General features: G+C 41.1%; 1 long non-coding RNA gene across 1 annotated transcript in view; it reads left to right on the plus strand.

Moving 5' to 3' along the window:
* Positions 1–17,615, plus strand: part of LOC112442021 (uncharacterized) — a 47,543-nt gene that overhangs the window by 3,049 nt on the left and 26,879 nt on the right. The window contains exon 2 of the long non-coding RNA XR_009491022.1: positions 1,269–1,358. This is a non-coding gene — a long non-coding RNA (uncharacterized lncRNA). The remainder of the gene's footprint in view (positions 1–1,268; positions 1,359–17,615) is intronic.

Here is a 17,615-nt window from a genome sequence, read left to right on the forward strand (position 1 = left end):
CTACGTTGACATAATAGGTGGGTAACTAATCAGCTTTCTGTAGGTGGTTCAACAGTGTCAGGAGTAAACCACCTGCCGACAAGGATGTGACAGTTCCTCATTTTTCTTGAGTCAAATTTTTTGGATACAATTCTAAAGTTTTCTACATTACCCCAGTACCAAATCTTCCATGATGACAACTTAAAAGAAAGAGACAATTTAATGGAAAAGGGAGATACAGCAGGAGAGTGATAACTGGCTTACAGAGCCTCTCTGTGAACATCATCTTTTTTAAGGAATCTTTTTAAGAAATCACCTTGCCTGGTTACTTGATATGTTTTTATTTATGGGTCTGTTAGGAAAATTTGTGAAAAACATTTTTAAATTTTTTATTTACTTATTATTTTAATTTGTCTGTGCCAGGACTTGGTTGGGGAATGTGAGATCTAGTTCCCTCATCAGGGATTGAACCTGGGCCCCCTGCATTGGCAGTATGGAGTCTTAGCCCCTGGGCCACCAGGGTAGTCTCTGGGAAAGACTTTGAAATGGGCAGAAGATTACTGGATATCCTTTCAGTGGGAAGCTAGGGCATTGTTTAGATGACCAATGGGGCTTATCTGATTTTATAGGGATCTGTTCCTTTTACTGCCTTTGACTAGGCTACTTTACAACTCTGTAAATAGTAGAAGGCTGATAGTAATGCAAGTGATTCTTCTCCACAGAGATGCAAATGAATTTTGTTTTGTAGAGATACATTTGATTTTCCCTTGCAGAAAAGAAGATTCCAACAATTACATTTTATTAGCCCATGAAGTTTTCACATCTATTAGCAGCTTAATTTTCTCATTTCCCATTGCCTGTATATAAGTGTTTGCTCTTCAGATTTTTTCTTTTAAACTGGTTGTAACATCTTACTGGTTTAATCACTAATGAAAGCACCCAATAAAATCTTTGGCATTGGTTCACTTCATACTTGCATGAGAATCTTGACTTTAATTTAAAATAATTATCTTTTAACAACTCCAACCTCAATTAAATATGTATTATTTTTTTCCAGCAGCCATTAATAATGTTTTTTCCCTAAGAGGCCCCAGATTTTTTCCAGCATCTGCCAAGAGAGACCCATTCCCATTCTGTTAAAAGAACTGAACCAAATATTATCTCTAAAGTGGCTAGGTTTCTCTCTCAATTACTGTCTATAGTGTAAATCAATGTCTGAGGTCAGCTTGGACTCTACCTGAATTTGCAGAACTTCTAAGTACTTAAGTGCAGCCACTATCTGTCCACAGAAATCTTCACAAGTACAGAAAACACACGAGAGAAGTGGAGAGAAAAGACGGAAGATAGGAAGGTGCAGTGTATGCAGTGGGTCTTTTGAGGTGAGCTCTGTGAAGTAGTGTTATTCTCTGTAGACCCTTAGAGCTGGGCAGTAACCGGCCTCGAGGGCTGAAGAGTGCAAAGTCATTTCTAAGTGTTTTAAACTCATGTTTAGAATAGACTTAAGAGAATATGATTGAGAATGATGACATGGATGCTAAAGTTTCCCTTAAGTGTCTGAATGGTGTAGCGTCTGCAGAAGGAAGAGACCAAGTACAATAGTGAACTGAGAGGATAGCAAAGGATGTAACGTACATGTCAGCCTCCTTCATTTCCCTTTAAAGATTTCCTTTAGCATTTTAGGGCAATGGTGAGTATAGTCTCTTGAGTCTGCTAAGTTATCCATCTGGGAGCCACATTTTTTAAAACCCTTCTCATATCTAAACTCTGTGTCTTGACTTACCCATCTATGAAATGAGGATCATGACTGTATTGCTTCATGGGGACTTTGTGAAGTTTAAATGAGTTAACTCAAGTAAAGCACTTAGACAAGTGCCTGACACTAGTAGCCTTGCATGTGTTAATTGCTCAGTCGTGTCCGCTTATTGCAACATGGATAAGACTTATCCCCATGGATAGACTGTAGCCCACCAGACTCCTCTGTCCATGGGATTCTCCAGGCAAGAATCCTGGAGTGCGTTGCCATTCCCTTGTCCAGAGAATCCTCCTGCCCAGGGATAGAACCCAGGTCTCTCACATAGCAGTCAGATTCTCTATGTCTATGCCACCTGACACTAGTAAGTGCTACATAATTGTTAGCTGTTAAGAAGCAGCATGTGATTACAAACTGGATTCAAATCCTGACTCCACCTCTTTCAAGGTATATGTCCAGTGGCAAGTTACTGAACTTCTCTGTGCTCCAGTTTCTCAACTGCAAAACGGGGAAATCATAGTTCCTAACCCACTGAGTTGCTGCGAGGATTAAATGCTAAGTACTTCATCTAGCATGGACACAAAGTACATGCTGTGTCAAGTAATTATTATTACATCCATAATTATTAAATATCATTATTTGTATGTATACTTCCTCAGTGCAAACCTCTACCTTCCTTTAAGAAAATTCCACCTCAGTGAGGAAGAAAAGATGAAAACAGAAAATAAGAAAAATGAACTATTTACATTACAGAAACTGATTCAAACAAATGTAAAACATAAAAAAGACAGTCATGAGACAACTGAAAATGTGAACACTGAGTAGATATTTGTTGCTCTGAGGAATTACTAGTTTTTAAAGGTAAGATAAAAGTATTATGGCCATGTAAAAAAGGGAATCATTAACTTGAGAATGAAGTCATATGTACCTGGGATTTGCTTTAAAGTTGTGTCAGGTAGCAGGATAGGGTAAGATTAGCAAAAGTTGTGAATGAGTGAGGGGAACATGGAAGTCCATTAATCCATTCCATCTTTTTGGGGGTACATTAATTAAAAAATAAGCAGCAGCAGGAGGAAGAGCACTAGGAGGAGAAGAAAGAAGAAAATTACACCCCTAGGATCTGGTCTTACCATAGGATTCACCTCTCTTCTAGGAGCTAGCCATCTCCAGCAGTATATTTTCTAAAGTGAGTTACTCTGTGAAGAGCAGTATCAAAGCGCCTTCAGCAGGACAGTTGAAGGAGGGCTGTCCCACTCACTCCATTTGAACCACCTCAGATTTTCCCAGTATGGTGTGTGAGGTGAATATACACTTTCACATGCCCTCTAGTGAAGAGCCAGTGGGTGGGGTGGGGTGGGGGGAGGCTTCTGTTGAGGCGTCTGTTGCATAACACACACACACACACAACATTTTCCGAGGACAAAAACTAATTTTCAGAAACAACAGACTCAAAATCCCATATGCATCATAATTTCAGAACTGCTGCTTCCCAGGAAGAAGATAGTAGCTTTCATTGCCATTTTTATGCAGAGAAATGTCAGTTCCCTTTGTTTTTCCCCATTCTGTATCATGACACCCCCCACTGCATAAGAAATGGGACCCATCCCAGAGCACTCAACCTCTCCATGGACACCCTTAGGTTCACAAAGACCCGGAAAATGCTTTAGTATTTATGGCTCCTCCCCCTAATTATTTAGCCTGTGTCTTACATTTTTCTGGTGTGGAGATTATAGAAATGCAGAAAGATGTGCAAGTTTAATCTCTTCTTCAAGCAGACCCCTGAGGATTAGGAGTAAGGAGGAGAACTGTGGGAGATGAAGGGGTGGAGATAGGGGTGACAGTTTGTTCTTTCATTCACAAGAAACAAAGTAGATACCACAGATTGTTAGCCTTGAAAGGGCCGTAAAGATAATTCTAGACCAGTCCCTTTAACTTACACTGAAAAGGATGTTTATGAAAGTAAAAGTACTTGCTGCAACCCTACAAAGGGTGTTTATAATACATATTTAAATGACTCTTCTCACAAAAACCTAGCTAATGACTAAAATCAGAAAAATCAAGAAAACAATATTCTTCTGACTTTTAAAATCATTAAATTAGTACCTCGACTCCAACCTTTAAACAAAGTTTTATGTACTTTTATTACAGTTGTTAATTTCAAAATTATCTGCACTTTGCTCATTGTATCTCCTCCTTGCTGAAAACATTCAGGCATACTTATCAAGGGCAGAGACGTGGAGCAAACCTCTCTGGGCAGGCAGTCAGGGCCGGCCTTGTCTAGAGAATGTAAAAGCTATAATTAAACCATAGAGAAGGAAATGGCAACCCATTCCAGTATCCTTGCCTGGATAATCCCACGGACAGAGGAGCCAGGCAGGCTGCAGTCCATGGGGGTCGCAAAGAGTCGGACACAACGAAGTGACTGAACAATAATAAAACCAACTAAGAGTTAGTCTGTTTTTTATTAGCATCATTCTCTGTAATTCTAAACAATGTCAATGATGAAACTGCCCTCCCTGAAAAAAAAATTTTTTTGGCCTAAATTTAAATTCTAAACAATTGCTGCAGTTACTGTTAACTTTGAATATATAAGTAAGCTTCAGATTTGCACATTTATTACATTTTCTTTAATAAACATTGTAGTCCATATAGAAATGGATTCAGAGGTCTTCCAATCACCCAGTTAGCCTTAGACTTAAGGGAGGACAAGACACATGGACTTGAGGGAGGAGGTAGATGGGTACCCACCCCCACTCCCAGGAGACAGTGAAGGAAAGGGAAGCCCGGCGTGCTGCAGTCCATTGGGTCGCAGAGTCAGACATGACTAAGCTACTGATCAACAAGGTAAAGCAATGGGAGAGTCATCCCTATGAACGGAAACTCCAAGAGGAGAAGAGCAGGACAATTAAGGCAAGGAGTCTGGTCCCTGCCCACACCACGTATCTCTCGTTCTCGACATCAGGAGACCTCCCTGACTGCACACACGCAGATAGGTCCCTTGGAGGCCAAACGGGAGTTATGTCTAGGGATGGTCTACCCAGACATTTTTTCATTAAAATCCATCTTGGCTAAGAGATGCCTGTGCACACAGTGAAGGATCTTGAGAGATATCAAATAGGGACTGTGAACGAGGCAAGTTCACAGTGATTGGCCAAAGGAAACCTGGAAGAAATGCCCCATAAAAGTAATTCAAACTGCCGCAAAGGTGCAAACTCAGCGACTCTCTCCCCCCGAGTCCGCCCATGAGTCTGTCAACAAGTACTGTACTTTTTCCCCTCTTAATACTTTACTTGCTTTACTACTTTCCGTCTTTCTGGTAATTGTTTTGAGCAAAGTAAAGGGCCAGGGCCCTTGGCACTGACCACTGATCTAGTGGCTAGGATACGGAGCTTTCACCGCCGCCACCCAGCCCCAATCTCTGGTTGGGAACCTAAGCCCTGTTCTAAGCTGTTGGAGGCTGAGGCCTTCTGAGATCAGACTCGGCTCCACATTTTCTGTGGTACTTCATATCCCTGTATTTAAAATTGTGATGTGTAATAAATGATAGTCCAACACCTTTAAAGATAAAGAAACAGAACTTCTTACTTCAGTTGTCAATCTTTGTGACCATTTGCTTTTATTTGTGCAGTGATTTTGTTAAATGCAGGTTTTAGTTCATACATGAAATATTTTTACTTTGAATGCTATTTTTAAAATAGAATTGCATTCTTTTTAAATTGCTAATCATTTCTGAACTAGCAGTAAATCAAGAGAATAAAATATTACATTGGTGATATAATTTAGTACTAATAGTTATAAGTAATTTTGGCAAAGTTGTAGTTTTATTAAGAATTACTCATTAGTTATTAAATATTTTTAATATAAAATACTATTAGATTATAACCAACAGATGAAAGTTCAAACTGTTGGAGAGAGATAAGCTATCAAAACAATCAAAGGTGCTGCTCTGATACTGCCAGAAGTTATCAAAAGGGTAATGTTCAAATTTTCCTTGAATTTTCTATCATTTACTCCAAGGATTGGACAGTCACTCTCATTTAGACATTTTATCTGATATTTGCTTTTGACTGTGTGGATCACAACAAACTGTGGAAAATCCTTCAAGAGATGGGAATACCAGATCACCTTACCTGCCTCCTGAGAAATCTGCATGCAGGTCAAGAAGCAGCAGCTAGAACCAGACATGGAACAACGGACTGGTTCCCTACTGGGAAAGGAGTACATCAAGGCTGAATGTTGTTGCCCTGCTTATTTAACTTATATGCAGAGCACATCACGCAAAATGCCAGGCTGGATGAAGCAGAATCTGGAATCAAGATTGCTGGGAGAAATATCAATAACCTCAGATATGCAGATGACACCACCCTTATGGCAGAAAGTGAAGAGGAACTGAAGGGCCTCTTGATGAAAGTGAAAGAGGAGAGGGAAAAAGCTGGCTTAAAGCTCAACATTCAGAAAACTAAGATCATGGCATCCAGTCCCATCACTTCATGGCAAATAGATGAGGAAACAATGGAAACAGTGACAGACTTTATTTTCTTGGGCTCCAGAATCACTGCAGATAGGTGACTGCAGCCATGAAATTAAAAGACACTTACTCCTTGCAAGAAAAGCTATGACAAACCTAGATAGCATGTTACAAAGCAGAGACATTACTTCACTGACAAAGGTCCATCTTGTCAAAGCTATGGTTTTTCCAGTAGTTATGTATGGATGTGAGAGTTGGACCATAAAGAAAGCTGAGAGCCAAAGAATTGATGCTGAATTGATGATGAAGAATTGTGGTGTTGGAGAAGACTGTTGAGAGTCCCTTGGACTGCAAGGAGATCAAGCCAGTCACTCGTAAAGGAAATCAGTCCTAAATATTCATTGGAAGAACTGATGCTGAAGCTGAAGCTACAATACTTTGGCCATCTGATGTGAAGTTACTCATTGAAAAGACCCTGATGCTGGGGAAGATTGAAGGCAGGAGGAGAAGGGGAAAACAGAGGATGAGATGGTTGCATGGCATCACTGACTCAATGGACATGAGTTTGAGCAAGCAGAGAGCTGGGGATGGACAGGGAAGCCTGGTGTGCTGCAGGCCATGGGGTTGCAAAGAGTCGGACATGACTGAACGACAGAATTAAACTGATGATATTTGCTAAGAAGAAAAATTTCAACTTTTATGAAATATAAATGAAATCTATGATGAATTTTTCCAAAGAGAAGATATTTTAGTGCGAAATATGTGACTGTGGGTTTCCCAGGTGGCTCAGTGGTAAAGAATCCACCTGCCAATGCAGGAGACATGGATTTGATTCCTGGGTCAGGAAGATCCCTAGAGGAGGAAATGGCAACCCACTTCAGTATTCTTGCCCGGTAAATCCCATGGACAGAGGAGTCTGGCAGGCTACAGTCCATGGGGGTCACAAAGAGTTGGACACAACTGAGTGAGCACATGCACACATGTAACTGTGGAAACATTTGAAAACAATTAGAAATGATCCAAAAGAAACTAAGACCTGAAAGGTATTGCAATTTTTGGAATTTGTTGCAAAATGAGATTTTTACAAAACTCTGCAAAACTTTATGTTTAACACTTTCCTTATTTATCTGCTGCTTCATGTGAAATTAAAATAAACCAAAAGTTTTCTTTGATTAACTATGAACAAAGAGAGACTAAGAAATCTGTTAAAATGCTTGTTAAACCTAAGTGTGCGAAGAAGATCAATTTTCATAAAATCTTTGACAGATTGGTGACTTTTGCAATAAAAACTCCCACAGGGTGCCAGAGCTGGAGAGAAGTAAAATGATGGAAGCTAAGAAGGATTTGTTGAAGACAAGGGAAGCCAAATCTGATGGTGATTTACATTTGGCAGTTGAAGACTACCAGGAAGGGAGATTTTGTTTTTTCCATTTTGGTGTGCTGTAACTTACTCTCATTAATATTTTTTGAAAATGGGGGAGGAAGAGTGAAGAATAAAACGCCTGTCGATAGAGGGCCAGTTTCCTAAGTGACTCTACATGTCATCCTCAGAGATGAAACGTGGCCTGGTGAAAGAACACGGACTTAGGAACTAGATACCAAAGCCTGAATCCCAACTCAGTCATTGGGATTGAGTTGGGATTACACTCAATCAATTACACTCATTACACGATTGAGTGTAACTTACGTGACAGTTATCAGAAAAGCAAGGAAAAGAAAGGGAAGCCTTGTCTTCTGTAAATGCAGGTAATAGCTGTTTTGTAAGAATATTATAAGGACTAAATGAAATGATGTTTGTAAAATGCTTAGTACCATACCTACTATATTATATAATAGATATGGAATCATAGTAATCTATATTAATAATAAAGGCATTTTTTAACTGGATTGGAGGGTCTCTGCCTAAACTTCTGTTTCTAATGTTCTAAAGTTAGTACTGTTTTGTGCTAGTTTTGCTTAAAATATACATATATGTATATATTGGAGAAGGAAATGGTAATCCACTCCAGTATTCTTCCCTGGGAAATCGCATGGACAGAGGAGCCTGGTGGGCTACAGTTCATGGGGTCACATAAGAGTCTGACACGACTTAGTGACTAAAACAACATTGTGTGTGTGTGTGTGTGTTTAGAGAGAGAATAAAAACAGTACTCAATAAATAGTGGTATGCAAATACCTGAGTAACCAAACTTTTCATATTCCAATGACTGATGGCAAAACCAAGAACTTAGATAATCTCTTGTAGGTAACAGGAAGTCACCTCCACTTCACCTGTAATTCATATATTTTCACCAGCTCCTCTCCTAGTCTCCTCTTCATGACCACCAAGGAGAGCTAGAGGACCTCAGAGGAGGCTCAGAATAGTACTGCCTTGATTTTGGCAACATGCATATTGTTTCTTCAGCTAACTCAGCATGCTTGAGATCATTTTAACAGCATAGTGTTATCATGTGGTTTCAGTAGAAAAAGTCCCTATGTAAAAATAGCACCTTCTTCCTCAGCATGTCTGCTCCTTTAATGAAAATAAGACTTTAGCTTAGATTGAGCCAATGCAGCTATCAAGAAGTGAGCTAAAATCTCATCTGCTTCAAACACTGTTAGCTAAATTCACTAACCATGGTACTTACCACCATTGACAATAAGAAAGACAATGCAGTAAGATACACGAACAATACAGGATAATTCATGCCCAATACACAATACTTAAGTAGCATTTTCCTAGAATGAGCCCTCAGAGAATGCAGTCAATGAGAAGAGTTGCAATTGCTCTGCAAGAATATATGCAGCAATATAAACAAACCAAAAATGAGGGGAAAGAAATAAGTAACACTCTCAAATTCTTATAAAATCCAATTTAAAAAAAAAAGAGGTATATACTAATATAATTCAGGCCATATGGCAACCTAGTAGGTTGCTTCTTCTTGGAGAATGATGTTTCATTCATTCTACAAGCCTGCCGGCATTCTATCACACCGTGTTCTGTTTTGGCATTGGAAAAGTACGTGCATTATTGATATGAAAATAAAAGAACAAAGGTAGTTCTATTTTATACTTTTAAGGAAAGACAACTATATTTAAAATGTAGGTTCAGAACCTATTATTAGGTCATCAGCATCGTCTCATATCATCTTCAGAATCTGTTCCATTATCAAGTCATGACTTGATTAATTATATTTAGTATTCCCTCAGCATACACAATAGTATGGCTACAAACATATACTTCTACAACAGACCTATCCACAGGAACACCATCAAGGAATAGAGAACAGGAAATAACTGGAAGTATGTCCATCTTATGACCATCAGAAATTTCACTTTCAGGTCTTCCCTGGTGGCTCAGTGGTAAAGAATCCGCCTGTCAATGCAGGAGACATGGTTCGATCCCTGATCTGGGAAGATCCCACACGCCTTGGAGCAATTAAGCTGGTGCGCCACAACCACTGAGCCCATGCTCTGGAGCTGGGGAGGCACAACTACTGAGCCCACGCTGCCTAGAGCCTGTGCTTCACAAGAGAAGCCACCGCACTGAGCAGCCCACAACCACAACTAGAGAGTAGCCCACTTTTGCCACAACTGGAGGAAAACCCATGTAGCAACTGAGACACAGAACAGCCAAAAATAAATCAAGTAATTAAAAAAAAAAATTTTACTTTAAGTGAATGAAATTTACTCAGACAGAAGAAATGTTACCAGGAGCTTAATTTTGGGCCCTACAAGTCTCTAAGCACATTTATTAGGGGGAAAAAAGGAGAATTGCAATTTTATTTTATAATCCATTTCCCCAGAAACCAGATCTTTCTTTTAAGAGAAAAATGTATCTTTTTGGCAAACCCTAAGATACCTTTAGCAGAAACTCTTTGAAAGCAGTTTGTGGCTGTCAGATACCTCTTGTTTATTACAACAGAGATCTCCAGAGTCTCATTTCCTTTGGTGTTACTGCAGCCTTTACCTGGGTATCAGTAGCTGTCTGGGGTGCTACCTGTGCAGATTCCATGTCTGCCTCTTTTTCTCCTATTTGAAAGTAATCCTAGAAGATGTTCACCCAGCCAGTTAAGAGGGACCACAGGACCTTGCGCAAAGTAGGCATTCAGCAGATGTTAGTCACACACTGCCTACCTCCTCCCTCCCAGTCCCTTTTATCTGAAGGAAAATTTAGAATCAACTGACTTACAGGCTGTAAGGGCATTATATAGCTCCCAGAACTATCTCCTTAGTTTGCAGCCAAAATAGATTTCAGGGGAAATATAGGTCAAACATTTGGGTGAAACTAGTCAGTGGGCCATTTGGTGGAAGATGGAGTCAAATTTAATAAAAGTTCAGGTACTGATGAAATCAAGTACCTAGAGGTTTGTAATGAAGCTGTGAATGTGAGTGAGTTTACTGAGAGGATGTAAGAAAGAGAAGGTAGATGAGGACAGAACCACATAAAAGGTCATGGGAGGAGAAACAGAGCTCTGAAAAGAAAATAGAAAAAGCAGCCAATGAGCTAGGGAGAAAATTAATATTTACTTGTAATAGAAACCATAAGAAGTGAATTCCAAAAAAGGAGGTTAACTGTGTTAAAAACTAAAAAACAGTCAAAGGTCTGAGAAGACGTCACTGATGACTGGGCAGTAGCTAGTTAACCTAGTTATAACCTCTGTCACTTCTTAGCTGCTACAGAAATCGGCTTTCAAGAATTAAGAAGTGAATCCAGGAGAAGGAAGTAAAGGAGATGAGAAAAGTTACTCTTGTGGGAGATTTCATGGTAGTAGGAAGAGCACTAGCTTAGCATGTCAGAGGGGTAGCAGAGCTGAAGTCTCCAAGAGGTGCACATGCTGCTGAGTCATGGCATGAGTACCATGAACATGCTGCTGCTGCTGCTAAGTCGCTTCAGTCGTGTCCGACTCTCCTCGACCCCATAGACGGCAGCCCACCAGGCTACTGTCCCTGGGATTCTCCAGGCAAGAACACTGGAGTGGGTTGCCATTTCCTTCTCCAATGCATGACAGTGAAAAGTGAAAGTGAAGTCGCTCAGTCGTGTCCAACTCTTAGCGACTCCATGGACTGCAGCCTACCAGGCTCCTCCGTCCATGGGATTTTCCAGGCAAGAGTACTGGAGTGGGGTGCCATTGCCTTCTCCGACCATGAACATGGTAGACTACAAAATGAGCATGAAATCCATCCTTGTATGTCTGGTGCTTCTCACTGTGACTTTGTAGTCTCTCCCATCAAGATAGAGCGTATTTCTCCCTGAAATTTGGATTTGATTGTAACTTGCTTCGGCCTCCAGGTCACTAGCAAACATGACACAGTAGAGACTTAAAAAGTGCTTGCATAATGAGGTTCACTTTCTCTTGTCCACCATGTAAACAAGCCTAGCTTGTCTGCTGGATGACAAGAGATGACATGGAGAAAGGTCCCAGCTACTCCAGCCCTCACTGAACTGTCCCAGATTAGGAAAATTATCTAGTGAGCCAAAGAATGGAGAGAGATAAGAAATGTCTTTTGTTGCAAGCTACTACACTTTGGGATGGTTTTTTACACAGCAGAAGCTATCTAATAGGATGAGATATCCCCCCACCTCACACACGCCATGCAGCTTGTGGGATATTAGTTACCTGGGATTGAACTGGGCCCTCAGTAGTGAAAGGACAGAGTCCTAACACTGAATCATCAGGAAATTCCTGAAATATTTTCCTTTTGTTCCTATTTTCTGGACTAACTTAATTCTGAACTAATAGTATGAGACCCAAGTGTTGAGTAATGTCATCTTAGAAAACAAAGGAAAATAAAACTTGTAACAATAATTTTCTATCTGGTGATAAGATTGCAAAAAATCAAAAGCATACAGAATATAGCTATGGATTTAGGTAGCATCAATGTAAAAGATGTCCAAGTATCAAGGAAACTCCCTGCCACCAAGTCTATGCGATTTATTTATGGCAGAAGCCCAGGTCATTTCTAAGTCTTTATATCATAACCTGCTGATAGAGAATTCTATAAAAATATGGTGCAGTTTTTAAAAGATCACTGATATGATTTCTGTAACAGCTATCAGTACACAAAAAGGTTACAGATAAAGTATTAGAGCACCACTGGTTAAAGCAGAAAGAATAGAAACCAGAACATATGTGGGACCTGGGGTTAAGAGTGGAAGCCAACATAGTGGTCATAGGCAGGAAAGACGAGCATCATTTCTGGGCCCGGGAAAGACTGCGGTAGAACCCTGCACATTTCACCAACCCCTGAGGAGGTCCGGTACTAGTGCTCAGGAATAAAGCTGATGTTCACAGAAACGACTCAGAACATTAAATGATGTTCAATATACTTGGTTTGGGCTTCCCAAGTGGCTCAGTGGGTAAAGAACCTGTCTGCAATGCAGGAGACACGTGAGATGTGGGTTTAATTTCCCGTTGGGAAGATCCCTTGGAGGAGGGTATGGCAACCCACTCAAGTATTCTTGCCCGTCAAATCTCATGGACAGAGGAGCCCGGCAGCCCACAGCCCACAGGGTCGAAAAGAGTCGGACACGACTGAGCAACTAAGCACGCACACAAGCACGAACTCGGGCACATACTTGGTTTAATGAGGCCAAGAAGAATGGAATCTATTTTAATACAATTTCCATCATAGTAGCTAAATTTTTTAAAGTTTGCTACTTAAAGGGTCTAAGCTTCAGTTCAATGAAGCACTCACTTCTTTGTAACGTTTCATTTTCTGACAATACAGATCAGTGGTGTATTTATTTAGACATAGTCAGTTGGCATTTATTATAGAATGCTAAGACTGCAACACAATAATTATTTGCAGAGACAGAAAGGAAGCATTGTCCAGCAAGTGGAGAGCACAGCAGTACCTTGTTAAAATTAGGAAATAAATATTGATTTTTTTTTTCATGGTTTCTTTTTCAAAAATATCTGTCAGCATTCTGTGGCCACCATTGTTTTTAATTCACATTTCTCTGTGGATGGATACTATTTAATATCATTATTCACTTTGCCTCTTCACTCGGCAGGTACTACAGTGACCCCTGGTTTTTGTTCACAGTTTCAGGTTTTTAGATCAGCCTCCATGAAGAGTCTCTCTTTAGCAAGCCTACATTTTTGACTCCCAGTCCTTCTCTATCTTTACTGTTGTTTCGTGAGTATGACATAATTACTGTCATCACAGTTCTCGTGACTAAAAATATTCATTGAGGACCAACATACCAGTTTTCACGTAGGAAGCAATTAGTGGTTCTGCAGTCCTTTGTCCCACCTTGTCTGTTACATCATTCAGCAGGTCTAATTCTGGAGCCAAATTCCCACTCCCCAGGCTACATGCACTCATCACTTTAATCAGTGGGTCTTTGACCTAAGCCGTAGGCTTTATAATGTTCTATCAGCGCTTTTACTATGTTCTCAAACTTCTCAATTACCTCAGTTTAGTTCAGTTCAGTTACTCAGTCATATCCAACTCTTTGTGAGCCCATGGACTGCAGCACGCCAGGCCTCCCTGTCCATCACCAACTCCCAGAGTTTACTCAAACTCCTGTCCATTGAGTCAGTGATGCCATCCAACTATCTCATCCTCTGTCATCTGCTTCTCCTGCCGCCTTCAATCTTTCCCAGCATCAGGGTCTTTTCAAATGAGTCAGTTCTTTGCATCAGGTGGCCAATGTCCTGGGAGTTTCAGCTTCAGCATCAGTCCTTCCAATGAATATTCAGGACTAATTTCCTTTAGGAAATCAATTATATAACATGGGCTGCTACTGCTAAGTCACTTCAGTCGTGTCCAACTCTGTGCGACCCCATAGACAGGAGCCCACCAGGCTTCCCTGTCCCTGGGATTCTCCAGGCAAGAACACTGGAGTGGGTTGCCATTTCCTTCTCCAATGCATGAAAGTGAAAAGTGAAAATGAAGTCGCTCAGTCGTGTCCGACTCTGTGCGACCCCATGGACTGCCGCCTACCAGCTTCCTCTGTCCATGGGATTTTCCAGGCAAGAGTACTGGAGTGGGGTGCCATTGCCTTCTCCATAACATGGTCTAATACTCCACAAAACCAGTTCCACTGGTTTTTGACTTGGATGAAAGCGTTTCTAAATTCAACGTTAAGTATTTTTAAAGTACAGACTTGGGTGTAAGATTTGAGTTCTAGTCTTAGTTCTAGAATAAGATTATTTTGAGCTGATTACTTTTGAGAAACTACAGGCAGAGGAGAAGCTCTGAAACAGAGTAGACGTTACCCTTTTAGAAGGGACATTTATATTCATAAAGGAAGTCTCTATTTAAGCATCTCTCTGTACCAGAAAGAGGATGACTCCAAATCAGAAGAAACTCTTTGTCAGTGGAGATGGCACAGACTTAAATCTGCATAGCAAACCTTACCCTTGTTTACTGAGCCTTTTCTGGTAACCTCTCATAAGTGGCTTCCCCATCCTTCCCACAGCTTCCCTGGTGGCTCAGCTGTAAAGAACCCACCTGTAATGTAGGAGATGCAAGAGACACTGCTTCAATCCCTGGGTCAGGAAGATCCCCTGGATGAGGGCATGACAACCCACTCCAGTATTGCCTGGAAAATCCCATGGACAGAGGGGCCTGGTGGCTACAGTCCATAGGGTTGCAAAGAGTCGGACACAACTGAAGGGACTTAGCATGCATGCATCACCACCCTTCCCAATCTTCTTTTTGTCTTTAGGGGAAGACAGGATATAAACTGGTAACTTGGGTCATCTCAGGGACTTACACAGTTACTTTGAGTGGGTTTTCTCTACAGAGCTGCCTGCCTACAAGACAAGCTGGCCCTCTGTTCCAGCATCCACATGGTATTCCATGTGGTCTGGAGAACCACATAGTGAGAAGTTAGCCGGCCACCCTACCTTCTGCCTGGGCGTGTGCTCTGCAGATCCAGTATGTTCCTCCCATAAGTCCCAAGGTTCAGACTTGAGGCAAAGGAGTAGAAGGCCTGATTTCAGTTGTAGTCCTATTCTCCTAGTCTAGCCTTTTTCAGCAAGAAAGCAGATACTTAGATTTTAATGGACTCTGTGACTATTTGTTATTTGGCATATCAGAGATCTTAATAGCACCCTACTAGTGGGAACAGAATTGAGTATAAATTTATGTCTTCTATTTCTTCTCATTAGTACATAGTTATTATGGGAATATGTTAAGAGGAGAACCTTATACCATGAAGTACCTGCAGTGCAACCTTTTTCATTTTATAGACTAATAAAATGAGGTTCAGAGGGACTGATCACCCAAGCTTACATGCGTAGACAGTTGCTTAGAATCCAGTTGTCCTGACTTCTGGCCCAGTACACTATTACTCTTAGCAAAGCATAGTTTAAAGCAGGTCTCAGCTTGTGGGCAAAATTCTCTGGAACCTCACACTAAGTTCTGACTCTTATCTCCTAGGTTTCTATCCTATGACCAGTTTGGATCCAATTATTGCAAGCTTCTGGTCCTCTTACCCACCTGTTTATGAAGGGCTGTGTGCATCCTAAATACGGGTATCTCCCAATACATCTCTAGATTGCAAGAGAATGAAGAGTCACATATGCAATTACTGAGTCTTTTGAATCAAAATCACCTAATTTGGAAGTAAGGCATATACGGTCAATTCTAACATCCCAGGAACTTTATAGTATCAACACTTTTTCCATGGCTAAGCTCTGTGGAATTGTCTTACTCTTCCTTTTTTTTAAATATTCAATGTGCTAACTTTAGAGCCCACTAGAATGATCAAAGTACTATAGCAATGATATTCCACATCAGTATATAATTGTGTGTAATGACAAAATTAGGCAGAATTCTTATGAGAAATATTTACATATAACACATATACACCAGGCGATGGATATGACTATAGGTGAATTTCCCAGCTATATACTATGCCAAGTCACTTCAGTTGTGTCTGACTCTGTGTGACCCCATAGACGGCAGCCCACCAGGCTCCCCCATCCCTGGGATTCTCCAGGCAAGAACACTGGAGTGGGTTGCCATTTCCTTCTCCAATGCATGAAAGTGAAAAGTCAAAGTGAAGTCGCTCAGTCATGTCCGACTCTTAGCGACCCCATGGATTGCAGCCTAACAGGCTCCTCCGTCCGTGGGATTTTCCAAGCAAGAGTTACTGGAGCGGGGTGCCATTGCCTTCTCCAAGCTATATACTACAAGTCCCAAATCATGCATTTTCCGATCATCCCAACAAAGGCAGAGGGGATAGAGACCTTGGGCAACGCATGGCCTCTACAAATTACAGTTGTATTTCCACTTCCAACTCGTGACAATGTGTTCAATGCCAGCTTACTGGGTGGCATCAAAGCACTGGTCCCTCGCTGCATAAAGGTAGAGAAGCCCCATGAACCGAGCAGGATCAGTGACTGGTCTCTGTAGGGCCCAGGTGATGCTGACTCTCAGACTGCACATATAACTGTGTGTGTGTGTATTTGGTAGTGGAGGAGAATGGGTAACTTGGCAGTACAGCATGATAGGCTTCTCTGAACTTCCCCTTATGCCCTGGCTTCCTGGAAGCCAGCCACCTTCCAAAGAGAAACAGCTACTGCGGTCACAGTGCAGAGAAACACCAGGGCAGAACCTCTAGTCTACTAACCTGAATGGCTGATGCTTTAAATGTCCTAATGAGAGATTAATAGGGATGGTGTTTTTTGGAAATATTCATCCTTTTTTTTTGGTAATCTCCTTTTTCGCCATTATCATTCCCAGCAGTGTAAGCAGAGGACCAGACAAAATCTACCTTTTGTGGAGGAGTTATGAACTTAGAAAAGCCACTACCCAATAGTGAGGGGAAGGGGAAAATTGTTCTGTCTTAGAGATGATGAGAATCAAGCAGTTAGCCATTTGTTCTCTGATTAGACCTCTGTTGTAACATTCTGGAGGAAAGAGCAATGAGATAGATTTCAAGAGAAATCCAAAGGTAGAGAGAGTCCGTGCCCCTCTCCTCAGATCAGAAAATGCCCTAATGGTATAATTCATCAGCAGGCACATTTTATCTCCAACTCCAGCTCCCAGTAGACAGCACCATGTGAGGTACTCCCCTGTGGCCAAGAAGCCTCAGCAGAGTGGTGGTGATGGCCCAGTACAGTATGCTGCAACTATAAAGATTCCTAGTGTTGCAACTAAGACCCAGCACAGCCAAATGAATATTAAAATGAAAGAAACCAGCAAGGATCCAGAGGAGAGAGAACCCTTGTGTCTGAGACTCTCTATCTCCTCCCCCGATACGGGTGTGTGCCATTTTTGGAAGGAACAACAAGAGAAAGAGAGAAACAAGTTGGAAATGGTGGTGTGGTAGACAGGGAAGGGAATTAAGAAGGCAGATGGAATTAAAGTTGCTATATGAGAAACGCTAGGCTGGAAGAAGCACAAGCTGGAATCAAGATTGCCGGGAGAAATATCAATAACTTCATATATGCAGATGACACCACCCTTATGGCAGAA

The sequence above is a fragment of the Bos taurus genome, chromosome 17 (genome assembly GCF_002263795.3).
Source record: "Bos taurus isolate L1 Dominette 01449 registration number 42190680 breed Hereford chromosome 17, ARS-UCD2.0, whole genome shotgun sequence".
In the NCBI taxonomy this organism is placed as follows: Eukaryota; Metazoa; Chordata; class Mammalia; order Artiodactyla; family Bovidae; genus Bos; species Bos taurus.